This window comes from Mesitornis unicolor, unplaced genomic scaffold, assembly GCF_000695765.1.
Source record: "Mesitornis unicolor isolate BGI_N332 unplaced genomic scaffold, ASM69576v1 scaffold3418, whole genome shotgun sequence".
Taxonomy (NCBI): domain Eukaryota; kingdom Metazoa; phylum Chordata; class Aves; order Mesitornithiformes; family Mesitornithidae; genus Mesitornis; species Mesitornis unicolor.
This window is the reverse complement of record NW_010199650.1, coordinates 53,126-80,571: the sequence shown is the minus strand read 5'-3', so window position 1 is coordinate 80,571 and position 27,446 is coordinate 53,126. Positions and strand designations below refer to the sequence as shown.

At 40.8% G+C, this 27,446-nt stretch overlaps 1 protein-coding gene across 1 annotated transcript in view; it reads right to left on the bottom strand.

Moving 5' to 3' along the window:
- The window catches only part of RIMBP2 (RIMS binding protein 2), a 131,453-nt gene that overhangs the window by 53,299 nt on the left and 50,708 nt on the right, over positions 1-27,446 (bottom strand). Inside the window, exon 2 of the mRNA XM_010189501.1 lies at positions 4,319-4,408. The gene's annotated coding sequence lies outside the window, so the exon portion shown is untranslated. The remainder of the gene's footprint in view (positions 1-4,318; positions 4,409-27,446) is intronic.

Genomic DNA, 27,446 nt, shown 5'->3' with positions numbered 1-27,446 from the left:
CAAATTTTGCCGTGGACCAACCAATCTAAATGGGTGCAGCCAGCCCTCATATTCATCTTTGTAAAAGGGCTCTTTAGAGTTCAGTGGACTGGAAAAAAGAAAGAGGAAAATGGAACAAATCATGTTTTCCACAAGAACTGATGCAATTATTGTCAACCTTGGGATTTTACTTTTCTTTCTCCCTTATTTCTTTATAACTAAGGAAACTATCAAACAATGGACGTTCAGAATCTATTAACTCCCTGCATCCTTTCTATTGTATTTCACTGCTCAGATCAGTCAATGCGTATTGTTGAAGAATAACAGAGTGGAAAAGGGAATCAATGAGGTATCACCATCCACGATGCAGCTTTGTTATTGTCTGTGATTCTCAGTTCGTTTGCTGAGGGTGGATGAAGCACAATATTTTGAACAAGTTTCAAGAAAAGGCGATTCTCCTCAGGCTTCAGTTTTCTCAGTCTCTACAACAGCTGATACCAACTGAGCACCTTTGCAAAGCAATTTCTAAAACTTACTTCCCTGCTGGCAGCAAAGGGGTTGTCAGAACTAATGGTATCCACCAGGCTGCTAATGTAATTTTGCAAAGAGGTGACTTGCAGACAGGTAGAGCTGTAGGTATTTTACCCACCTCAGGATTCTTCATTCAGGATATCAAAGCACACACCTAAATTAGTTAAAGTTTGGGAATACACAAATGGTTCCAATAATTTCTCTAGCTCTCTTTTGGCAGATCAGCTTCTGAACTAAGTCCTGTGTATACTTTCATTTTGCAGGTTGGAAAGACCACAACCAAGTCCACCAACCACCTTCCCATAATGACTCCCGTTACTTCCAGCCACACTGATAATTTTTGGTATTTCTACGGGGCATTCTTGCCAGGACTTTCTCCTCTGAAAATTGTGTCTCACTTGGAATGCTGTCATACACACATTTACATAACCCATAAGGCAGCATAACATTTGACGAGTCTATCATCTGCTTTTTTGCTGTTTTTGGACAACATTTGTTCTTCAATGTGAATGCAACGCTCTCTCCGAGCGGGCTGTTTAAGAACATATGGGATATACATGCAATTGAATTACACACAGAGCACATCCAAACATCAATGTTCCCAGTGGCAAAAACAGTTGACCTAAATAGAGTTCATCATAAACAGTTCCAGTTTCGTTACAGAAACAGGGAACACTGTGATCTGCGATGTTTCTCTCTTCAGTGCATCGACCAATTTATTTCTTATCCCGTACCTTCACACCTACTAAATGCACCTTTATTTGAGTCAGTCCTGAAGGCCAGAATACTGCTGCAGCGCCTTCGGTTTCCTGAACGCTTAAACAGAAACTGTTACTGAAAATCAGTACACCAAAACGAACCAGCAGTTTATTTACTTGGTTTATTTACTTATAACCCGCCATTTGCCTCAATTCCAGACTTCACTGACCTTCCAGTTTCTCAAACAACTGACATTGTTCAGAAAATATTATTCAGAAACTACCACGAAAATGGTATGATTTCAGGTAATGTGAAAATAAATTTGGAATATATAGTGCCTATTCTATTTTTACATCAAAACCCTAGCCCATATATATTCAGATGAGCAGGAAAACAAGTCAGAGCTCAGTGTCATAGCACTCCTGAGGACACAAAATCTTTTCACAAGTCCTCTACTGCAGGGATGCAACTCTGTTTCTCTGACGCAGAGAACCAAAACAGAATCATAGAATTTATGGGGTTGGAAGGGACCTTTAGAGGTCACCCAGACCAACCCCTGCAGTGAGCAGGGACATTGGTACCAGACCAGGTTGCTCAGAGCCCATCAAGCCTGGCCTTGAATATCTCCAGCGATGGGGCCTGCACCACCTCTCTGGGCAACCTGTGCCAGTGATCTACCACCCTCATAGTGAAGAACTTCTTCCTCATGTCTAATCTAAATCTACCCTGCTCTAGTTTCAAACCATTGAACCTCAACCTATTGCTACATGCCCTTGTAAAAAATCCTTCCCCAGCTTTCCTGTAGGTCCCCTTCAGGTGGTGGAAGGATGCAATAAGGTTTCGCCGGAATCTTCTCTTCTCCAGGCTGAACAGCCCCAACTCTCTCAGCCTGCCTTCATAAGAGAGGTGCTTCATCCCTCTGATCGTTTTTGTGGCCCTCCTCTGGACCTGCCCCAGCACTTCAATGTCCTTTTTGTGTTGGGGACTCCAAAGCTGGACGCAGCATCCAGGTGAGGTCTCACCAGAGCAAAGCAGAGGGGCAGAATCACCTCCCTCCATCTGCTGGCCACACGTTATTCAGCCTCACACCTACTTCTTTCTAGGGCCCAATTTCAGCAACCAGACTGTGCAAAAATGAGCAGTAGTTTTATCAGCGGTATGTAACAGAACAATGCATAAACATTCCTGCAGCCCTATTTGCTTGCATAAAGTTGCCCTATTTTTCAGGCCAGCTCTCCAGGGTGAGAAAGAATAAATCATTTTAGGCAGGTTTTCCCCTTCAGTGTTAAGCCAAAACTGTCAGAACTCTCCTCCAGCCTCCACATCCAAAGCTGTCTAGTCTCACATTTTCTGAACAGCATATCTAAACTGCACAACCTACCTTTAACCTTGCTGCACGTGGTCAAAAAAAGCCAAAACCGAAACAAAAACCCCACACCCCAATAAAACCCTCAAACAACCCCAGAGAAACCTAAGTAATCCCCTCAGAAAACCTGTTATACATTCAAGGTATACTGCAAAGACTGCATACTAAAAGTGAGAGGGTACACTTCAAGCAAGTCTTTGACCCTGCTGAAGCTGCGATATTCAATCAGTAGCACAGGCATCCAGAACTGTTGCATTGTGCCTTTCACAGTATTTAATATATTTGAGGAAACAAACAGCCAGAGGATGACAAATCCTGACACTGTAAAAGATAATTTTATTACTAACTTAGTGGCTAATGTGTCAAAGTTTGACATCTTAACTTTACATTTTAAATTGCTTTCACTAGGTTTTTCAGTGTATCACAAGCTCTTCGCTATAGTAAGAGACAAACATTACCTATAATAAAGTATTATTAACCACATTGTTTTTCACTTTCTGACTGTAGGAGGGCTGACATTTTTAGTGTCACCAACACACTGAGCCTTCACCACCTCATGAAGTAAAGAGTAAAGGCAACGTGTAAACAGCAATAAAGAGAAGAGGGGGGAAATTCTCGACAGGTGGATGAATACAATTAAGTAATGCTATGATACACATGGCTTCCTCCTACCATAAGCTATTATTACACTGCCTTTTTGTACAAAACAAATCTAATTTCCTCTGCCACAGGAAATTTCAGGTCTGCTTCTATATGAGGTGCTATACACCAAGTGTAGAGTACGTGCATAGCCTTGCCGATTTTTAGTGATTTTCATTGTCTCAGGGACTTACCCAAACCTCCTTTGGTTTGGCAATTCGGCAGTGGGCTACTCTGCGACACACGCACGTCACAGACACCAAAGCTTGCAGCTACCACCGGTCTGCAAGCTTTGAGGATGGGCTTTCATCAGAGCCCATGTGAGTTACAGCTCTTCTGATATGAATGAGGTTGCCGAGCAACTCACTTAAGCCCTGTAGAAATCACAGATTGGAGTTTTATTTTTAGCTAAATGTGGCCCTGTAAAGCGGCTGGTTCACGATGTTTCTTCCACCGAATGCATATGTAGCGAGATAGCGCACATCAGCCCCTACTCCCGTACGAGTCACGCCACGCAGTGTTTGCCATAGATATAATCACAAGGACATTTTCTGTCTCATTACAGGCACGAAAAAGAATGGAAGAAAAATGCTTTCTATTAAAACCATTTGTGTATCAGGACTTGGAATAGCTGAGGCTATGCCATGTGCCACGCTACAGGGGAAATACCAACTGCTGCACAGAGTTTTGGACGTTGCTGCTGGACAACAGCTTTTCAACATTTTACTGAGGAATTAAAAATGCAGAAGGGAAGGAAAAAAATCCTACCAGACAGCAGTTATTTCTATCAGTGTTTTCCAGAAAAAGAAGAGAATTTTTCAATCAAGTCTCATCAGAATCAGGGAAGAAGTCATTTAACCAAAGCCTGATACCAATTTACAACAGTAAGGAAATGTGCATCAGAGGCATGATGTACCTCTTCAAAGTGTCTTAATTTTTTCACTTGAAAATAACAATTGTTCATAACAAATTTTTGTAATTTATTTTTAATGGGGATATTTTATGTTCTCAAGTAGAAGCAAACTAATGAGAAGAAATGAGTTTACGACCCACTTTTAACCACTCTGCAGCCTGATTTCTGTGCCAAGGGAATGCAGGAGTTACCTGGTCATATTGCAGTGCTTTGTGGGACACACTTGCATACTGAAGGCTCAGGCGATTCTTTTCTTGCACGGCATCCTTCAGTTCATTTTCCTAAAACACAAGCAAAGAGCGTTATAGATCATTCATCTCCATTACAGTACATCCTATTAAGTGCTTAAGGAAGCAATGTTTTTGCATTATTTGGTATTAACAAACTATTAAGGGTAATATCAGGCACAAAGCCAAAGGCACTGAAGGTGCAGGAGCAGCAGATTAGCTTGCAATTAGAGTTGGCGCGACCGTAAACCCCCATGTTTTCAGAGGCTGATCTGATTAAAGATGTGCAGGCCAGGAGAGAAGACCTGAGCCCACAGGCCTTGTGCCTATACAAATCATAACATTTATCATATATGTGCACATACACATTCTGACACATTCTTAGAATCTGGGTAGAGTGCCTCAGTACTATAGAAATGCAGACAAAAGTCAAAAGGTAAGAAACCTACGCCTAAAGATCAAGGTATTCACTACAGCCTCAGGAATGTATTATTATTTCTTTAGACAAATCAAAGCACAGCACTATAAGGAGTAAATAAAACGCAAATATGCAGTCAGAGGTCAAACTTCATCAGGTCACACAAATCAAAATACACCCAGCTCAGGAAAAGCAGCAGCATCCTCTGGCATTTCTGAGCATTCCTCTTGTGCACAAGTTCACAAAGGTAATTGTCCGGGATTAAATCTTAATTTTAATTCCTCAGGAAAGCTGCAGTCAGTCATGCTGGGCCATCTGTAATCTTTCCAACCTGCAGTGTGTGTTATACATCATCTTCTGAAAACATTGGCTGTATTTGCTGAAATCTACACTAAGGTGGGCAAAACTGGGCCTGCTTTTGAGTGATTTGAAATGATTGATGAATTCGCACCATTAAAATCCACACTATCAGCAGATTACTGAGGCCTTAAGAAAACCTGTTCAAGTGATGCTTTATCAGAATTTCTCTTTAAAATTCCCACTATTAAAAAAAAAAATTGCCATTTTTTTATTCACCAATGTAATCCCTAGAAAAGGAATTTAAAGATTCTGATATTTAAATGGGTTTTATACTACTTGAACCAAAAAAGTTGTTATTTTAAGCACATCTTTCTTAAACTAATTTCAAAACTCAAGATCCATATTTGGAACAGAAAAGTGGCGTTTTCAATGACCCAAGGTTGTTAAACTGCTCCTCTCAATTGTTTCCAATACCTGAGCACCAGAAGCAATGAAGCTTACAGATTTCTGCCTTGGCCACTTGACTGATGTCCAAGAAGGTGTGACATCCAAATCTGATTTGAATTAACCACGGGGTTCAAAATGTGTAGGGCCAGCTAAACAGACAGTAAGATTACGAGAATAATTTTCTATAGAACGTGACATTAAAAGGTCAGTTTTAGAAAACATTTCACTCAGAAAAGGCCATTCTGAATAACAGTGATTTTAACACATCAATTAAATCTGCAGAAGATGTTGCACTTCTGCCCACACCTGGGATGCCAGTCTGATAGTTAAACGTGAACATAAACAAATGACAGTGAAAACTCAGCCTAGGGAATGAGAGGTTACAGCACCATCACCGGGCAGTATCAGAAGCTGTTTTCTGGACTTAGAGTTAAGTGCCACTGCACCAAACCAAACGAGGATGACAAACTGCAGGATATTCGGTTTGCTGATTGCACATACAGCCATCATTTTGCACATACACCCATCCTCTTGCACATACACCCATCATCTCACACGTAACGAGCTCAGCAATCCCAATTTCTCAAGCCTGTGAAATCTGCTGTGTAGCATGCAATTAGAAGTGGCAGTCAGGCTCTGCGAGATGCCAGACAGTTCTGAGAGCCAAGATGAGGAGAGTTTCTTAGCTCATGTTGCATTTTCCAAGGTGTGAATTAAATCAGTAATTATTTTTATATATCAACAAACTGCATAGAACAGCTCCTTGGATATGCAAAGAAATCGCTGTGTCCTATTAATTGCTGAAAGTCACTTGTGAAGCATTATCTGTGTATTCTGCACTTCACAAGGTGAAAGGAAGCCTCACTACCTGCTCTGAAACCCTCACAACCGCAGGCTTTTCTCAAGCCACGTTCGACGTTGACTTTAATGGATCCACTTGCATTTGTTACAAATCAATACCGCTCAGCTGACTTTAATGGGGAACAAGTGGCAATAACTTACCAGGTTTTAATAATGTTATTAAAAGGAATTCACAGAGAAATGGGAGGGGAGAAGGAGGGGAAAGGAGTGGAGGAGTAATTGGAGGCAATCTAGGCCAGCATCTTTCAGTACTTTCCAGATCAGTTAAATATCAACCTTCAACAAAAGAGGCCAAAGTTAATCCCAACTACCCCAGAACTAAACTCCACCCAACAGGAATTCACGTATTAAAAATGAGAACTGAAGTGATTATGGAGGAGAAGTTAGCAGGTCAGGTCAATGGAAGTTACCCATTTATGGCTGCTCTTCTCAAAAGTGCTGCCGTACCCCATTATGTACGTGCCCATCTGACTGGGGCCAGAGCGGCACACACGTGTGTGGGTTTCATCTGTGGGGAAACGCCACTCATTTGATTGCCATTTGCTGTGTTGTGAGTTATCTTCATTAGGATTTCATGGTTGGATCCTGAAAGAGCTTTGAAACGTCAAACACATTTTAAGAGAGACAGATGTCGTTTGAAAACCCTATTTCTTGCACAAGAAGGATACACTTCCTTAAGATGCTGTTCTGAACTTAATATTTCTCCATCCTCTCTCCTTTACTCGGCAGTTAGCACCAAATGCATTAACAGCAAGGCAGCACTTCTCAGCTCAGCTCTTACAGCTGGCAGTCCCAACCAGACCCCCAAGTCAACAGAAAGCAGAGGTCAGCAGATGCATAGGGCAGCCATCACAGCTGACACGTGCTGGCAGCAGAACGTGCTGGGTTTGTGTGCTGTGCTTCCAGCCTGCCTGTGAGCGCTGGGAATCCTCTGCTCCAGCCTTCCCTCACTCGGTTTAATAACGCTGCCATGCTCTGAAGGGAACACGCAAAGAGGCACCGCTCTGGTCTTGCCTGGACCCAAGAGGAGATTTTGTGGGATTCTGTAATTCGCTTTGAAGCTTGGCGTGGTTCAGATTTTAAACTTCTTGACAATGAACCAGTACCGGTCCAAAGCCAAACCTGTGGAAAGCATTACCACGCACTCTTACCTCATGCTTTCTGGTTTTTATATAAATAGTTTTTTTACTTATTTTTACAAATTTAATGAGAGTTTTGCCCTTTTTTCCCCGTGCTGCCCTCTCCCCTGTTCTTCATTTATTCACTGTATGTAACAATTCTGACAATTTAATTTTGCTTAAGAAGCAACATTTTACTATAGTTGAACAAGGTCGACTGTTTAACCTGTGCAAATCAATCCACTGCAGCTGCTAATAAAGACAAGTACAGTGAAGATTAAGAACTCGGTTCAAGACACAGTGTAAAGGCAAATGCTGACTAAATGTTAGTCCACTGATGTGCAGGTGAAAAGGAGGCAGCGCTTACTGCATACTTCCCAAAAAGCTTCTCACCAGTCTCCAGAGTTTTGACACTGGGTTTCAATTATTAGTTGAACGGCCTGCCATCCCCTTCTAATGATGTTGCTACACAATTCCCATTTGAAAAAATCATGGGCTTGAAGTAATTTAATTACCAGTCTAGCATACAGCCCAAAATTTTACAGAGAAACGAATGTGGAAAATTAATGACAAGGAAAGACACAACAGAAGCTGCATGTCAAGTTATTTCTCCTACCCCAGAAAAAACCAAGTACTGTCACAGATCAGCATCAACCAGCTACAGAACCAACCGAACCCAAACTTTCTCTAATGCATGCAGGCAGAAGTTGCACAGAGCGTGTATTGCTTCTGCTTAAGCTTTCTTACCAAGTTAACTACAAGAAGCACAAACCCTGTTTACGCATATTACATATGTGGTGGTACAACAATCAAGCTGTATTCGTCCGAGGACCACAAATAGCATAAGCTGCAAAAAGAGTCTGAAACGTCTTTAGCACGTCAGCCACATTTCCAGACAGCAAGGAGGACGTTTCCTGTTGGATGTAAGGAACGCTTCAGGCATTCTCAGCTCAAACAGGCATTTCCATTTGATAAAACAGTATTGAGGGTGATCTTCTCAGAAGCTGCGATGTAAACTGAATCAGAAAATCGACAGCTCTCCCAAATGCGTACAAACACAAGCAGTTCTGCAGCATGCCATTTTTAAGAGGTGCCCAGAGCACTACATGGATTTAAAGGCTCACACACCAGCACATCACAAAACAGGAGACAATTCATAAAGAAACATCCATGAAAGATTAAAAATAAAAGACATTAAAAATAAATTGTGTTACCTTATATATAAGTTGCATCTTTTTAAGTGCAGAAATGAAGGCAAAAATGTGTGTTCATAACCGAGCAAAACTAGAAAATCTCCTACAGATCTGAGGACAAAAATTCACGGTAGGAGGATGACTTCTGTGGATTTAATACAATCTGACACCACTGTCTGGGTAACAAGGTTCTACATTGCCTGGAGAAAGGCATCTGTTGCCCTGTGTGCTAGTTTGCTCATCCATCAATTATTTTTGTTTAAAAAAATGTTATACACTATTCATTTATTTGTAGCTCTTTTTCTTTGAGACTTGTTTTTGCCAGTAACCCGGGATGACTGTATGAGAACACTCTGATTATAATCCCCTGTGATAGTTCTCTGTTTTGATGATACATGAACAGAATTAATCCAAGAGAAAAGTGAAGCCTGTGGTCTACAGGTACTTAAAGAAAAAGGAAAAACGAAGAATCTTCTGATCTTTTCTCCCGTATTTTTGCCCTGTAAATGCCTCACTTCTAAGGTCAGGTTCATCACTATGAATTCATTTTTCCTTCTTGTAAAAGCTCGATTTTAAAGGCAAAGCTGACTCATCCTGCATAGTACACAGTATTTCAGAACCTCAGCATGGAGAAGCTAACAGAGCTCTGCTGAGAGGCACAGCCTGCACAACAAACTGCCATTAAAACCCTTCTGGTTTTCTCTTTGCAATTAGTACTGGATGATGCGAGAAAAACACAGGCTGTCCTGCATAATTCTAACCACTACAGGACGCAGCACTGAGCAAAGTGGAACCAGAAGGAAGCAAAGAAAAATGTTATTCGTAGGAGATGCTGCTGTGCTGTTCTGCCACCACTTCCATGGAACCTGACAGCTCTGGATGCACCCAGTGAGGTAAAGTGGGATGGAGGAAAGCACTGGGAGACGCTGAACGCCCCCTCCCCGTCCCATGAAGGGTCCAGTTGTACCCACTGCTGGCCTCCACAGTTACCAACTTGATCATTAGAAAGTTCCAACCTTAATAAACAACATATTAGAAATTAGGGGAAAACTATTAAATGCAATGAAATATAACCAAACTAGAGACTGTTTTTGAGGTGCATTACTATGCCCATGTGATCCTTCATGAATTAATCCATGGATTAATTTAGTCCAATTAATCCATTGGATCCATGTGATCCAATTGCCATGATGAAGTACATGTCGGCAAGTAGTGCAGGAAAGCAGACTGACATGATGGTAACATTCAAAAACTAAACTTTTACAGAGGATATCAACAGGCATACATGAGTTTTTTTCCACTACCACTCTTAAAACAAAGGAAGATCTACTCAGAAATGCTAAAATCACTTCACAATGCTATTTTCTTCATTTTAAAAATAGGGACTTTTCCATGCAAATTATACTTTGTTCTAATAAAGGAAAACAAATGCAGCTTTACCCCTCTAATCAGTAGGCTGAATTTAGCTTAAGAACCGCTATATAAAAATAGCTCTTCTTAAAAAGCACTGCTAAATAAGGAACGCAGGAGCTGTAGTAGTTCATTGGACTTGGAAATCACCACTGTCTTGGCATTACGGTGACCAGCACCAGATGTTGCGGAGGAAGCACAATTAAAGCATGGTATTATTTTTCACTTCATTAAGACTTAAGATAACAGGCTTTGTGCTACCAACTCATATATTTCACATTCTTTTTGTCTTGTCCTTTGGGCTGTCAGCTTTTCACACTGTTTCTCATAACTTGTCCACACAATCTTTTTGACCACCTCAAATCTGTCACCCCCATACGAACACTGATTTACACCTTAATGTGCTCACTGCCACGTGTTGCAGAATCAGAGAGGAAAAGGACAGATAAACGTGAGATCCACCTGAACTTCTGGAAGATTCCCCTGTTTTAGAATCACACACAACCACGTTTGATTTGCTGCTACTCAGACATCATTGCAATATCACTCAGGCCATCACTGAAGATTGCTGACCTCACTTAACGTCTTGTTTTCTTCACCTATGGCACATGGCATGAACATGACAAGACTCTCTCATTTGCATTTGGACAGTGCCCTCATCAACATGATTTAACATTGTCAGCCCCAGATTGGTCAGGCAGTTGGAGCGGACGATCACTGTAGGTCCCTTCCAACTGAAATTGTCTGGTCTATTTTATTCTGTTTGATCCTCCTGAAGAAAAGGCCTCACCTCAAGTCAGCCAAGCTGCCCTAGGGCTTCCTAGTAGTGAATTAATCTTAAACCTAAAGTTACAGCAGTGTTTTCCCTCAGACAGTATTAGAAAGTTAATCAATTTGATTTGTGGCTGAAGCAAAATCAGTATTTATTCAGGGTTTTTCTTTCAATTATTTTGACACTCAGTTCTCAACACGATAAATTAATCTGTGTATCTAAGACAGAGGATCTAATCCTCATTTACCACGACACAGTTCGAGTTCCTTCAGGGACAGTTTATACCCAAGGGAAAGACAAAAATAATCCGAAATTATCCACTGCTAAGAGAGAAAGGCGTGAACAATGTCCCTGGTGGGGTATTCAGGCACAAAGGACACAGTGTGGCTTAAACATTAACCCCACTTGAACGCTGGGGTCAAGCTGGCCTGTCCGGAGGGTACCTTCCCCACTGTCCCTTTAACAAATATTTTCTTTTCATTTTAGCACCACAATACAGACTTTATGTTTCACATCTCCAATTGGTATCAAATTATTCTTTTGCCTTGAGTCCAGTGGATGTATTGAAGACCCACCTTATTTATGTAGGTCAATCCAAATGCTACCAGATATTTAAAAAGAATTAAAATGCACGGTGTGTTTTTAGTGGTTTCTGCCCACGCGTGAATTCCCACTCACACATTGTGATAATTCACGAGGAACTTGCTATCCACATTTTCCACTTACTCCAACGTCATTTGTGGCAGAACTAACAGGAGCCATCAGCTAAAAACCGTGACCAAAGTTGTTCCGATCACCACTGGAGCTCACTGGGGATAGGCTGCGGCAGAAAGCATCTCTTCAATGATCTGTTAAGGCATTACAGTTCCCATTTGCTGATCAACAGAAGATATACAGAAAACTGGTGAGTGGCAATGGGAACTTGGGGATATGGCAGTAGAATACCTTATAGGATCTTCCAGAGACCACGTATGTTCGTATTCTGCCAACACACCAATTGCAGACCCTTTCGTATAGGAATAGCTCACAGAGAGAACTTGTCAACATTGATTAAGTTGTCAGTTCAGTGTGCTGTTTATTATAACAGAAATTTCTTATTCCTACTGAAATAAAGCAAGCCATTTCTTGTTCTGTTTCACCGATGATTAAAATGCAATTAGTGAGATCAGCTTGCAGAAATATTTCTCAAAAAGCTTTTTCCCTTTTGACGTGCGCAAAAAGGAGAGAGCAGCAAACAAGATCAGCAGTTGTCAAGGCAACGTCGTGCCCCAGCAGGTGAAAACCTCAGTCCTGTGGCACTGAAAAGAGGGATGAAATGTTCTGAACCTAGGCACAACATCAACTAAAGCTCAGATGGTTTTTCATAGATTGGATCTCTTTAGGCAACACATTTAGAGAGACAAATGTAAAAAAAATAGTGCACTCTGGTGACATTTGTAATTACTCAGTTGTCTCTACTTTTATTGAGCAGAAACATATATTGATATGTTGCATAACTTTGGAAATCTCTATGCAAAGTTCAGCACAATTTTTAAACATTGTAAGTGACTTGAATACAGAAGATAATTTTTGTTTCAAGACAGATACGAGAAAAATATGCTGAATAATTTTAAGGGTTAGATGCCAGAAGCATCATTCAAAAACAGCTCTTCATGCTCCAAAAGTTCTGTTTTCAGAACAGACAGCATTGCAGCCTTCAAGACTGTGCAATCTATTTTTCATCTTCTGTTAAGCTAGCATGGTGTCTATATAAACACTAAACAAATGTAGGAGTTAACCAAAATGAAGCACTACAGGCCACTGCTTTCTTTGCATGCATTTTCAAGCAAAGCTGTACAAAACGGTGTGCTGGTCCTTCTGAGGTCCAACCAAGTCTGCCCTGATGAAGATTATCTATGAGTAAGTGCCCACCCAAAACACTCTGTTCCCATTTCCAGAGATCGGGGTAACGCTTTGCATTCCTTTCTGAGGGAGAACAAACAGGCAGGGAACTCCCAAAGGCTTCTTTTCATCTCACAAATGGGACATGACCGTGTATCATATTGTACTGTTCAAACCTGCTTTCAAACCATTTTCAATGCAATTTGGAAACTAGAAAGAAAATGGAACAATGAAACTGTGATTTCTTACAGAATGCAATATCAAATCTGAAAGGGCTCCATAGTTTGCTCTGAACAATACAGATATACACGGGTACATCTTCTTCATCCATTTAGCAAAATGTAACGGCTTTAACAAAGCTTAATAAGAGCATATTTACAGGTGTGGAAGCTTACACATGTGATTTTCCTAAGGATTCTCAGAAAAAAATACATTAGTAAATGAGTTTCAACAGTCTGCTAGTCAGAATTTGAACTGTATTCATTACTCACTGTCCCTGGGCATTCATCCTTCCTAAGTGCCCAAACAGAAGATGGCTCTGTCACCCAGTAAAGCAATGCTGTCTCTTATCCTTCTACCCAATATCATCTAAAGTCTTGTTCCAAGGACATCAAGGAGAAACAGACTAGCTCGTGAATACTAGAATTCACGCAAACTGATAATTCCTTTCAAATAATATGTCATTATTTTATTACTTGAACTTCAGTTCAACCTTAAATGTCAGTAATGTACCAAACTTGATATTAGGAACTACTTCATTAGAAGACAGACCCTGGCTAAATATATTACGGGTTAATTTTTAAAGCATGAGACAAAAGAGAGTCTAGGATCAAGTCTAACTAATCAAGGCCAATTAATGTATCATTTTGGAGGCAAGAAATCCCCTGCATGTGGAAAAAATGATGGTAGCTTTCAAGGTTTTCAACAGTGGCTGCTTCAAGACACTTTGCAGCTTGGAGGTGCAAGAATGGTACTAGGAAAGGTTATTTGGCAGAGTGCAAATGAAGAGGACGAGAGCACTATCTCCATGAGAATAACACTTCCACAGATTGATACAAGGGTGTGCTGAGGATATCAACAGTTTGTACAGTAAACCTGCAAGAAAAACACGGTGCCTGTTTTTCAGAAAGAGGATCTCAGTAATTAAGACCTAAAGATGTTGGTTGATTTTGGACTCCTCTGCTGGTTGTAAACAACCCTGAAAAACTGGGGCTGTCACCAGCAATGAACACTTTGGAAACGTGGCCTGAGATGATTTGAGTGGCACTGAACAGGAATCTGGAAGCAGAGGCAGAAGCAGACACCGACACAAATCCCTGTGTATATCACACTCCACACAACCACACAAGGCTTTAGGAACTACTACAACTTCTTCTTTTGCCGTCATGAGTCTGCTCTACATCCCTGTAGTCTATAAGGACAATTTTCCAGGCATTTTTGAGGAGAACAGAAAACAGACAAAATACATTGTGTTAACATATCGTGAGAAACAACACAAAATCTAAACTGTGTATTTGCCATGTTAATTTTCCTTATCTTCTCTTTCCTAAATCTAATTAACACTGCCAGGAAGATATTTATATACTCTTCTGCTTGGTATTAAAGACAGGAAAACTAAATCATCAAGGCCCCAGTTCAGGGAAGGAGCTAACTGCATAATGGCAGTGGAATATTGAAGCGATTTATCTGCCCCCCCGGTATTTTCCCCTTCGTTAAACTCTGACATGAAACCAGAGTCCCGACTGCTTTCAACAGGGTAGAAAATAATCAGCTAGAAAGCTGCATTAAAGTTGCAATCAGACTTATTCCTCTGCTATTTCCAAGTCTTAGCAAACGTATTATTTGGCATCTCCAAGTAATCTTAAATTTGCTTCAACATGACTAATTAGGTGTATAGTACCCTCAGTCTGAAACCATTAATTAGTTCATTACTTACAGATACACGTGGTAGCAATGAAACATATTTCAGCCCCACTCACTCTGAAAGCAGTCCAGTGTACATCCAATTGCACGCGTCTTCCCTCAACGACACAGGCAAACACAAAGAGTCAGAGTTTCCTTCTGCTCACTCAAGCTGTACCGCATCGTGCTGTTAAATTAAAATCCATCTTCTTCCTAGCTGCAGCTGACCTTTTAGCCGCTGCCTGCAAAGAGAACAGCACTCCCCTGGGGCTGTTCAAGGGGAGGGCCTTCTTGCGCCCGACACCTCTGAGCCACCAGATGAGATGAGGCAAACGCACATTAAACCGGGTAATTTGGTAAGGTATGATTAATGCTGTTTACACGAGGAAGGCTGGTAAGCCATGCTCAGCGTCTTGCTTCCTTAAGTACCTGAGGCAGGGAGGCTCTCTGCGATCTGCAACATCAGTAAATATTTACATTTTGGGTTGTTCTTTAAAAGTCGGTAATAAACTGCTTGGGGCTGAACAGTCTGTAAGCCTTCCCCCAGTTTCTGTATGCAGCTTGCTCTTACCACAGCCCTAAACCAGACTGGGATATTCTGGGACTGAAGGTACTCGTATGCATTTAAATAACCAAAGTGTATTCATAGCTGTTTCCAAGAGAAAATCTTGACATATTAGGGAAGCAGAGAGTTCATGTTTTTGCTGGTTGCTCATTTATTAAATGAAATGTGTAAAATAGTTACAGACACTGCAAAAGGATTTTGCCTTCTGTCACTCAAAGCAATCTGAGCACTAGAAAATTCAATTCCTCCTTGCCCATAAAGCCTTTTTAATATAAGCATGCACTGCTCACATCCTGTCACTGCGTATAAAATTCACATTATTTTATGTCCTCCTTAAAAACACATATGATCTTTGTTGTGGTTTGTACGTGTGCTGATATTTAATCGAAGTTTTCTATTTAAAATATAAATAAGGTGCAACCAGCTCAGAAGCCTGAAGACTGTTAGGGCAACCAACCGGTAAGACTCTAATCAGAGCGCAGAATTCATCTCCTATATGAGATACCAGTTGATTCGCAAATAATCTTACTAAAGGAGAGCAATGGGAAAGGGAGGAATAATGATGCAAAGTATTTCTGATTTGTGAACTGACTGGAAATAAGCCTTGACTCAAATGATATCTAAAGGGCAAACACAAAAAAACCCCAACAACTCCTGATACTGAAAATAACCCTGGAAATCCCTGAAAATGATGGGACAATGTAGAGGGTTACTACTCCTACTACTGGAATATAGTATTCCACTTTACCAAATTAAGTGTGGAAAATGTCTCACGCTGAATTAGAGACCGCAAAGAAAATAGCTCCAATGCTAACAGCGTTGAGCTTTGGGGCTCGTCGTATTTAATTTTTTCAGTTCACAAAAATCAATCGTTGTGGCAGCTACAAATGTAAGGCTTTGTGGGAGTTCCCAGGAAAGGCTTTGAGGACAGGAAAAAGAAAATGAAAGAGAAATACTGAGAAACACGAGTCACAGCGAAGGTCTTGTTTTCTCTATTTTAACTGGCTACTTACTGAAATAGTGGAAAAAACCTGATGTTATAATACTTAGGCACTTAAAACCTGACTTCTAAGTGAATTATGGCTTCAATCTCCCAGTAATCCAACTGAATATAGCCAACCACTATCAGCTAGCAAATACAGTTCAAATGCTTTGAGCTTCCTTTGGTGACAGAAATCAGGATGCTTTTAATGGTGATGTTCCTCTTACCTGCATTTGAATGGCTCTGCAGCTGGGCAATACCTTCATAAACCTCCAGACGACCATGTTTGTGCAGGAGACTGCGTCAACACTGACTAACGGATCAAACCAAGCATAACTGATCATAATTTTTTAAAATCAAATTAAAATTGCAAAGAACTGATGGACTACATCTCTCTGATCTGGTTTGAGCCACTGAAGGGCTTTTAGAATCATTTAGAGACTACAGCCTGGACCAAAGGGATGGTATCCAAGTTCATTGCAGGTTTTAAGCAAGCACAAGGCCAATTTGAGAAACAGATGAAAGAAATCATTGCTCAGTTTAATAAAGGATATGAGTTGGTATAAAAGCAATGTGTTAGGATTGCGGTCAACAGCAGAAATACCACAACTAACCACTGTACTGTTCACTTGACCATTTCTCTTCTTTTTCTGTTCAATGACACACAAAGGGACAAGCCCATTCTTAAAAACACCTACAGCAACAGACACCACCCCCAAACCTGAGAGAGAATGAATTCAGTTTAATTAATTAACCAAATTAAATTAAGTTAGTTAATGAATTAATTCTGGGAAGATGTAGCTGATTTCCAATTTCATTTCACCTGAACTTATTTTCACTTCGCAGTCTCTGATCCTCACATGCTGAACATTAGCAGAGCAATGAAGGAAAATACCGAGCAGAAATCATTTATCTGTGTTTATTAAAGATAAGGTTTGTTTGCTGTGTGATTCTTAAAACTAGCAAAGTAATATTTTCTAATGAATCAACTGAAAGAAAAAAGCAAAAGGGTTATATTTCATTAAATTAAGCCTCCTGCTCAATCTTTTTCTAGTAGCCTCCTAAGGCACACGCAGACAACATCAGCACAATTTCTGAACTCTCCCAACTCATCGATTAAAAACAAACCTGCAGATGAAACTCTGATCATGAAGTAAGAAATGGATCTCTCGCAATATAATTCTCTACGTAAAACAAATCCTTGGAGAACATTTTGAAAATGGACTAAAACATCCAGTGCTTTAGGCACTTGAGACCAGACGCCACCAACCACATTTCCACCTATTATGGATTCAATTAATATATTTTTTAATTCATACTGAAGCAGTTTGCGATTATTGATTTCTTTTTCCTGATGTATTTATTTGTAACACAGAATGCTGAGAGATATTCAGTCCTCAGCAAACTAATTAGCTCTCATAAAGCCAAGAGATATTAGTTTTGGTTAAATATTAACAGATACCAAATTTAAGTGACGCTTCTGAATTGTGATGAGCTCAATTTCAAGACAGAAGGTAATCAAAGGGGAGGTTCAATTTATCTCCCATTCTGACTGAAGATTATTAACGGAGGCGGTATTTCTAGGCACATGAGGAACGAGAATGCATGTGTTCATATGAGGGAAACCTCAGGAAAATCAAAGTAGACTACAAGAGAGCAGGGGATATTGCAAAGAACACGGCTTAGCTGTGTTTCTGAACACATTAATTCAGAAATATCACTAATATTAGCTCGAGGACAACTCTGCCCCCGTCCTTCCAAGGGACGCTGCATGGGGTTTCATGTCTCTTGGACAGAAGGTGGCCCGCTACCCTCTGCGTTGTTAAACAGACTGTGATAACAGTTACGCCCGTGTTTTAGATCTTGTGGTGACATCAGATGCAAGCGATGACAAGCTCCTTCTCTTCCTGAGATCTAGATGAAATCTCATCATCCTGACACGAGGCTTAAATGAAGTTGAGTGAAACGAATGCTTTCTGATACAGCTATCAGCAAAGTGAAGAATGGAACTGAAAATTAAAGATCGCCTCAGATGGCTGCACGTTTATGAAGGTTTTTAAAACACAAATTTCATATCACTGCTTCTTTTATCCAGCTGTCTACTGGAGAATGACACCTGCTGCAAAACACTGATTACCAGAGATCACTGAGGTCTTGACAGGTCCCCCTGCTCCAGTGACACCCAAAACGTCTGCCATTCCAACAGGCATAACAGCACCTCAAAGATTAATACTGCTCCTAAAGCAGCTCCTCCTAAGCCAGCCTTCCTTTCATATATTAAAGGATAACTTTGGACACTCCTGCCAATTCCTTCCCTCCTCTGTCACCAGTTTAGGATGAAGTCTTTCTGATGGTAATCAGGGATAAAAACTGCTTTTAGGAACCTAAACTCAATTTTCATAATAAATTACTATTTTCCTATTCACAAAGACCACCACCACTAATGTAAGTGTAAAAATCTTGTGTAAGAATTTTACAAGTCAGGCATACGATTTACTTCTGCAGAAGCCAGAAAAAGATGAACTGCCTTTTTGAATTTGTTCTTCCTTGAAAACATAAGGAAGACAAGAAAAACACGATCAGAGATGCCAGGTCTCTCGAGATAACACCAAAATGAGCTTTATATCAATTTGAAGATCTATCTACCCTTGCACATACGGTTGCAGAACAGTCACAGTCATGTATTTAAAATCAGGTGAGCCTCAGCAACAGAAAACTGTGGCCATCAAAGGACCCGACATACCCAGCAGCAAAGGGGATCTCTTCATGGCAGAGCTGAGGACACAGCACACGGTAAACACAGGAAAAGCAAAGATCAGGTACCGACCAGCCCAAAGCTTACCACGGGGTTTGCCATTAAAGCCGTTTTGTGAAAAACTAACAATTATGTTGTAAAATACGTCAGTCACAGGCAAAATTCAAACACCGGGGTCTACCTGCAGGGTGAGCCACGTCTGCTTTGTCTCTCCCTCCACAAAACCTTCTGAGTGCAGGATGTGAATGCAGGATCTAGCACTTAATTTACCATCTACCTCAGCAGCAGTGACAGCGTTCTGACTTCCTCCTAAATTGGCTCATCTCTCCTCTCCCTCCATCAGTGGTTTACTGGTGCTCTATTTTGTAGGCTTCCAGCAAATTAACACTAAATTGAATTCCACAGAAAAAGATGTTACAGTCTTTCTTCCCCACGCCTGATTTAATCACATTTTCTTCTTCAATTTACGCTACATTTAATGGTGGAAATTATTTTTAAGAGTGATTTCTGATGATTATGCTCATTCTGGTTCAGAGGATTATTCTTCCTGTCTATTTCGGCTGATTCCCAAACAAAAGATTTGTTCTGGAACAACTTGTGAAGGCCAGAAGTGATATGTACACCCAATCAGATTTCTTTTCCCTTCTCCTTCCCCTTCCCAGCCTTACACCCAGTATGTGGCAGAAGGCACAAAGTCCTCACATATTTCCCTCTTTCATAAATAATACAAGCGAATGGCAGAGAATGGACAGAAGAACTAGAGATAAATCAAGATCATTCATTTGAATTAGATGCGGAATAAATTCTTCTCGTTATGGCCAAGACTACAAGTAAAGACGTTCCTTTACCATGTTAAAGTGCTCTGAAGTTCTTTTAAGAAAAACAAAAGTATTATTTATTGGCAATATGTCATGAATATAATCTCCCCTTTTAAAAAAATTTCTCCAGATAAAATTATTGCTTTTTAAACCCCTACACTTCAATTTGTTTGAAGTACGATAGATTATCTGCTTAATCAATTTCTTTCACTCAGGCATTCCAGCTATGCAAAGTTTAGTTCTGCTCAACAGTCCCGTGAAGCTCTTCACAAAGCAAATAAACGAGACAGGAGAACAAAATACACAGCTTTAGGCTGGCTTTTATAAAGCGTAGGGAAATGGGACTACAAGGGGGAAATGTTGAGTTCCATCTCTTCTTGCCACCGTAACCGGCCAGACAATCCCCGTTACCTTTCTCCTCCAGTTTTCTGCTGCAAAGGCAGCAGCTGAAGGAAGCTCAACTCCATTTCTTCAAACTTGGGATTCTTGTTAAAGTGGAAACTGCCTCTTGATGAGGAGCTCAACCAAATGCAAACTCTTGTAGTCCTCAAACACTCAGGTAATAGTTTATGTGCCCAGAGGAAAGGAACCTCTCTGCCTGCTGCTTTGGATTCAGTTTCCACACCCAATTCAGAGATCAGAATCTTGGCCCTTCCTTCCCTGTTTTCAGCACAATTCAGCGTGATTGAGTCTCCGTGCTGCCAAGACTCTATCACCCCAAATGTGCGTTAACTACGTAATTAACCAAATGACTTAACAGCACTTCAATCTTGCTTTGAGAATGACTGGATTGAAGTTAATGCTGTCTCCTTAACTCAGGCTCTCAGCTCAAACATTACCAGCTGAACCACATGGAGGAAATGAAAAAGTCCTTCTCCCTGAGGGTCCCAAATTGTCTACAACGAAGTGATATCCCTCTGCAGAGTCAAGATGGCAAACTGAATGTGATGGCGATTCACATCTCTGCCATAGAAAACCTGCAAATCCCTGTTCCTTGGACAGGCTGGAAAACAATTCCAGTTTTGAACGTTTTCCTCTGCCAGGCTGTCAAATGGCATTTCTTCTTCTTGTGTGCAGAATGTGTGTTGAAAGTTGCTGGAATGCCAAAATGTGTCTAATCCTGCTATAATGTGGTAGCGAATAATTTCTAAATTTAGGAAGTAATTGCTTTGCCGTCCAGTGAAATGGACACTAAACAAATAATCTCCTTCAGGCCAGTCCTCATTTCAAACACCAATTCAGACTGCCCTGAACACAAGCACTAAACCTTCAGAAAATATAAAGCATTGGTGCAGTTCACTGTTTTCATTGGCGCTTGCTCTGTAACACAACACAACCAAAGGAACAATATTTAGTGCTTAGATGTCATCCAGTACATAGCTACAGAGTGCTTTGCAAACAAAACTCTGCAGTTCTCTTGGGGAATACTCCTCTCTGCAGAGGATTTTGACTTTCTCAGTTATGGTTTTATTCGAATTCTGAACAAAAATGTGACATTTTGAACTGCTTTGTGTGAATGAAAGGCAAGAAAGGTTCTTGTTTTAAATACAATCTACCTGACACTGCTGCCCTAGAGCAGTTCCTTGCCAACCTGAATCTTGGGAGCTTTAAGTCTTTGATTTCAGGAATCTCGGAGGACTGAATTCTTAGCTTCTAAAACCTGAGAGGGACTGGACTGAAGAGCCAAGCAAGCGAGCTGCCAACAGAAGAGTTTGCCATCTGCCAATTTAAATTCAACTTTCAGTAGCCCTGCTATGTGAGTTTCTGATACACTGCCAAACCCCCCAGCAGCTAATTGGTATCATTCCTGATTTTAAGAAAATATTAGCAACGGTCTACATGCATTTATCACCTACAGGTTTTAGAATATCAAACAGATGTGAGGCTATAAATCAGTACAGAATACAAGATTCAGTGTTAGACATATTCCACATTTAAACTATGGCTTTACAATTATAGGACTGGGCATCAATTCAGCTGGGGAAAACAAGAGGCAAACCAAAAATCCCAGAGACCAAAATTTCCAATAAATTTTCATCAATATTCAAAAAGATTCAAGGTGAACCTGAATGAAACTGCACAGATCAGTTTGTGAATTTAAACCACAGGCAAATTTAAGAGAGAAAGAAGGGTGTCCCACCAAGCAGGGGTAAGAAGACGCCTCTGTGGAAAGCACACCAAACTCCCAAGGTCCTTTGTCACCTCCGACTGCTGCCTGGCCAGGGGAAGGGGAAGAATTGCCATCTGTCCTCATGCTGTGCATGTGCACAACAGCTCCTCTCTCCTACAATAAACCCCCACCAGATTCAATCACCTTGGTAGCCACTGGCAAGACATGACCCTGCTTTATACACGGGCAAACTTTCAATGGCAAAAAGCAAAGGCAAAAGGCTTTTTACTGGTTTTGAGGTGTTGATGCATTCTCATTGAACACAGGAAAAGTGTTAACTAACTTATGGAAGAAAACCTGCAAGTCTACAGCTGACTTCTGAAGATTCAGGAATTCCTTGCTGTTTACAAGGGTGATCGTCTGCTACGGCTGTAAAACGTCACCACAGATTGGAAAAGTAGAATTTACACTTTTAGTGAGAACTCTTGCTATGATGGACCAGAGCCTTAAACACTGTGTTTTGTCTGTGTCACTACACACACACAGTCTGATCTTGTAAGCCTAAGCTACACACTGCCACACACAAGTATCAAGGATATGACAAGCATCTATCACAAATGTCTTCCTTTGATCTTTCCTATCATGGAACTGCATTCATTTAAATAATATTACTACAGAACTATGAAAAAACACAGACAAAAAAGATCAAGCCCTTGTAGAATTCTGCATTTTTCTTTCCATTTCAGTTCACAGCCAATGCAAATATGAGCACTGCCAAAATGACCCGTAGAACAAATGAAAATAAAACCCAACATACGCAGTAATTTTGTGTTAGGGAGTTCAACAGATGCCACAAATAAATACAAGAAAATACGTTCAACAAAAAGAGATATGATTACACTTCCACTTCACGTTGAGTATGTCTCTCTTCATTAGCATCCCCCAAAAAAGCATGCATTTGATTTTACCTCATTTGCCAAACTATCTGCTTTCTTCATAGAAATTTGAGAAAGGAAAGTGGAAATCACTCAGTACACTGCAAAGTTCAGGCCACTAACTTGACAGAAAGCCCTAACTCCTTTCCTCTCTTTTTCTCTTTTTGTCCATTTAAAATACAGATAATACCTACGTAACTCAGAGCAAGCTCTTTTCTTTAGTCCTCTCTGTTTTCAGGATTTGCTAATACTGTTACCTGACTGCAGAGCAGAGGATCAGGATGTACAAACAGCCCAAGGCCACATATTCCTGTTGTGCCCACCACAACTATAATAGCTATGCAGAAGTGTTAAATTCCTGTTCAGGGCTGGGATATATGAAGGGTTATTTTTTGATATGAAAATCTTGTGATAAATAAAATATGTAGAACTGTATTAGAGCATTTGGGTTTAGAATCTGCTGGACTTGTGGGGTTTGGTTTGGTTTGGTTGGTTGTTCTTGTTCATTTGGGTTTGTTGCTCCTGAGTTTCTCTTAGGAACTCAGGATCTTCCTAAGGAGCATCCAAGTGTTGTTCATCTGCATTTACCCCAGTCCTCTACAAACAGTAAATCCTGAAAAGTTAAGTCTTTAACTGGGTCATTAGTGTATGCCTAAAACTTCCCGCCAGATTAATGCAATCATTTCTTCTTTTCTTCCTCAATTTTGGGGGACGGCTTTAACCTTATCTGACTGAAATTCAGTCTAAAGTAGAAAGAGAGAAGAGAAAAGAATAAGAGAGTAACAAATATTGCCTCGCTCAGGTTAAATAATCACAAGGCAGCAGAATCAGAAAGCTCTTACTGCACACAAAGCGTTTCAGAGTCGATACACAAAGGATTAAGGTAACAAAAACATCTGCAGATTTAGTAATTCTAAAATACAAGGGGCAGTTAACCAGAGGTCACTGCTGTCGTAAAGGGAACCGACTGCACCTTGGTCATCCATCAGACAACCTTCCTCTGAATCAAAGCAGATTCCTCCTGCAGACTGAATGTGGCAGTGAGATGGATTCTCAGCCTGATCTGATGCAACTGCTCAGTTCCCAGCAAGACAAGGTCCATCGTACAGCTCCCATGAGGTTTAATCTGGAGCTTGAAGTCTCACTGTGGATCTCAATAACCTCTGGTAGCCTGGGATCTAATAACTTAATTTCTATGGCATCAGAACTCTGTCTTTCTGATATACTGCAGTATTGTGGGGCTGCAGAGGGGTCCAGAAGTGAAGCTACACAGGAATTCAGTATCGAAACAACCCTCTTTGTTCTCAGAAATTGCTTCAAGGGCTTTACCTGAATCCTCAGAAATGAGAATCTTTATGGTCTTTAAAACCGAAAGTCTGAAGATGAGGATGGAAAGGGATTTTTGAAGATGATGCAAAAGAGAGGTTACATTTTAAATATGGCCCCAACCTCCAAATTAAGTAAGATACAGAACCTCTTACATTTTCAAATACACGAACAAAGAACCAAAGTGCTGGTACACTGATGTAACACAGAAATGGCCATTTCTAAACCTGTGATGAAGAGTAGGTCACTGTGACCCAAAATTCGCTGCTCTCTATTCAGTGGCTCTTCAGAAGAGCAGATACTCTAAGAGTAATGGAGGGATTTTCCTATTCTTCTGAAGAAGCCTTATTACGCATACTCCGTGTGTCTGCACTATAGGGTGACAGGCGGATACACCAGCACTGAACGGCTCCTCTTTTCGGCTGGGTGAGCTAAGAGAACAGGGCTTCTAAAAATAATCTGTTTTCTTCAGCAATCGCTTCCATCATTATTCTTCTTTTCGCTATTTCTGCAGCCTGTGAGGAAGGGTAATTTTTCTTCACAGATCTCTGCATGTGTTCTAACAGCTCAAGCCAGGCTCTGATTTCTCAGCCTGCTCAGGAACCAGATGAGGCATTTGCAGGGTGGGAGATATTAATGTCACTCGAATCAAACCTGCCTGAGGACTTTTATTGCCCTATTCTAAAGCAAAGAGTCAAAATAGGAATCGTGGAGGAAGAAAATGGGAAAGAAAAACATTAAAGCTGTTGTTCACGAGCAGAAATAACCACCTCACTTGATGTTTGCAACTGTAAAAGAATGAACACTTTCCATTTCTCCTAAGGCACCACTTAAAGCGCAATCTGGCCATACCTAGCAGTTAATCCTATCAAATGTCTGTACCTTTCATTCCAGTAACAGGCTGGGACTTTGGGCAGCCCCACTTTCCCAGCAGGTGAAGCACCATTCTCTTGCAGAAACCAACTGGGTCATTTGCTATTGCGTGGAACAGCCCAGTCCTGCCCCTCCTGCATCTTGGTGATCATCCAGAACATGGCTGGATCCGACCTACGCGACTGCTGACCAGGACACCAGATCCCTTCTCTGACACTGACAGACGCTCTTAGGCCATGAAGTTTGGAGGACACGGCTGATGGAAACCAGATGGAGAAACCAGCAACACACCCAGAGCACTTCTAATGATTCACAGACCACAGCTGGCAGCTTGGCCTTGGAAAACTGCAATAAGCACATTATTACAGGGCTTCTGAAGCTCCTTATTTCATTAGTATTTTAGAACAGTGGAGGGTGGGCTTTTTTAATTTAGTTCTGTACCAATATCCATTAATCCAGGGATCCCAAAACACCATGTGTACCGCTTGCAGTATAGAAGCAAAATTAAGCCCTTTAAATACATTTTCAGTGAACTCTGAGCATTTTGTTATTATTATTCAAGTTGAAATAGTTATTTTTAATTTGCCAAAATGAAAATTCAAAAAAAAGTTCTGCATTTCTTCAGAGCCATCATCATATTTTTCTTTAATATTGACCATTGTACATCTATTACTTTATATAATGATCAGAAGGATATAAATGAAGTTAGGCACTGAACTCAAACGTCATCCAATTTCACTAAAGACTCTCAACTTGAAATGACTGAACCTGTTTTGGGAAGTTTTTTTCCAGTTGTTATCTGTATCAAACTCCTCCTGACAAGAATTCACAGGAAATTCTGGCATTACCAAATCTACGCTTTCTGTAGGAGGAGCTGCAGTCCAAAACCACCGAGTGTGCCAAAGCACTGATGACTTCCTTAGGCACCACCCCAGACAGCAAGATTCAAATCCTCAGTAGTTTTAAATGGTTAATACTGACTTTGATGAAAAAGGGCTTCAGTCCTTCCAGTACCAGATAAAATACCCCATGTAGCCAACACCCCATGGGGCGCTCAGCTACCTAAACCCGGTTTAACAACACTTTTTACAGTGCATTCCTGACTCTTTTTAGCTGACTAAATATGGCACTACTTTTCCCCAGAGGTAGAGATTTCCCAGTCACACTTGAAAGGTGATCTTGGTTTTAAACTTAATTATGCAGTAATGTGCTAAAAATGCCGTTACATGGGAGGACTGCAGGCTTATTCATTGTATAGATAAGGATGCTGGGCTATTTCAGGAAAACTAGTTTCAGAATCTGAATAGTTGAGATCTTGTAAAGGGTATGTCCCAGCTCATCTGTCAATCTAATTTCATGTGACAAGAAGCTGCACTCACAAGAAACAGAACTGAAATAAAGTGTCAAAATTGAAGTCAAAAAAGCCCACAAAACAAACCAAGAAACCCCCACTGGTACAGCAGTGCAGGGGAGCAAAGTGGGGAAAACTCACTGTAATTTTCTGTATTGGTGATGTTTAGGAAGAGTAGATTTTTCCCCTCAGTTACCCGCCAAGGAGAAACTTTGGATGATAAATTGCAGTTCACAGAAATAACCAGCAAAGTCAAGCATTTGGTTCACCAACTTCCGTTCTCCAAATCAAGATCTGCACGTGCCCAGCTCTGAGGCTGGCAGTGGTTTCACTGCAGACATAAAAGCAGACAGAATTTACGTGGCGTGCAGACATCGCAAGGACCTGAAGAAATCCAGGCAGATTTCTGAACCGATTTCCATCGTTCGCCTTTGATAAATGAAGAGCTAAGAGAACATTCTTCTCTTTCGAGATAATGCTTAGCCACATCGCAAAATAGAAACTATCCCAATAAATGAACAAGATGAGGTTTCAATAGAATAAATATGTGGTTGGGCCAGAGGCCTGAAATAAATCAGAAAGAAGCAACTTTCTCCTTTATATTAACTCTTTTTTTTCAAAATACGGCCCAGAGCAGTGAAGATCTTTGAGTCCCCTCCCACCATCACAGAAAAAGCACACAGAAAAGGTAGGAGCCCAAAGGCCCCACTCCAGGGCATAACCTCCAACACAAAGGACTCTGTAGGGGCAGGGGAAAACAGAGGGCCACAGAACTCTTTTAAAATGATTCTGTTCAGAAAAGCAGAGTAAATGCTCTTTGTTTTCCAATTGCCTTCCACAGCTGGTGACCACCAAGTAACTTTTTTATTCATTAAGAACAACAGAAGCAATTACTCTCCAGAACAAACCAACTCCAGTGGTACCTCATAAGACAGTGGCCACGTAAACCAAGAACATGAGAAATCATCCGTCTGTATGCTCAGTGGAACTCCTCTTGCTGATGGAGCAGTGCTGCTATTTAACATCGCTTCCCGGCAACTGGTAGAGGGTCAGTGCTCTGCCATTGACACTCATG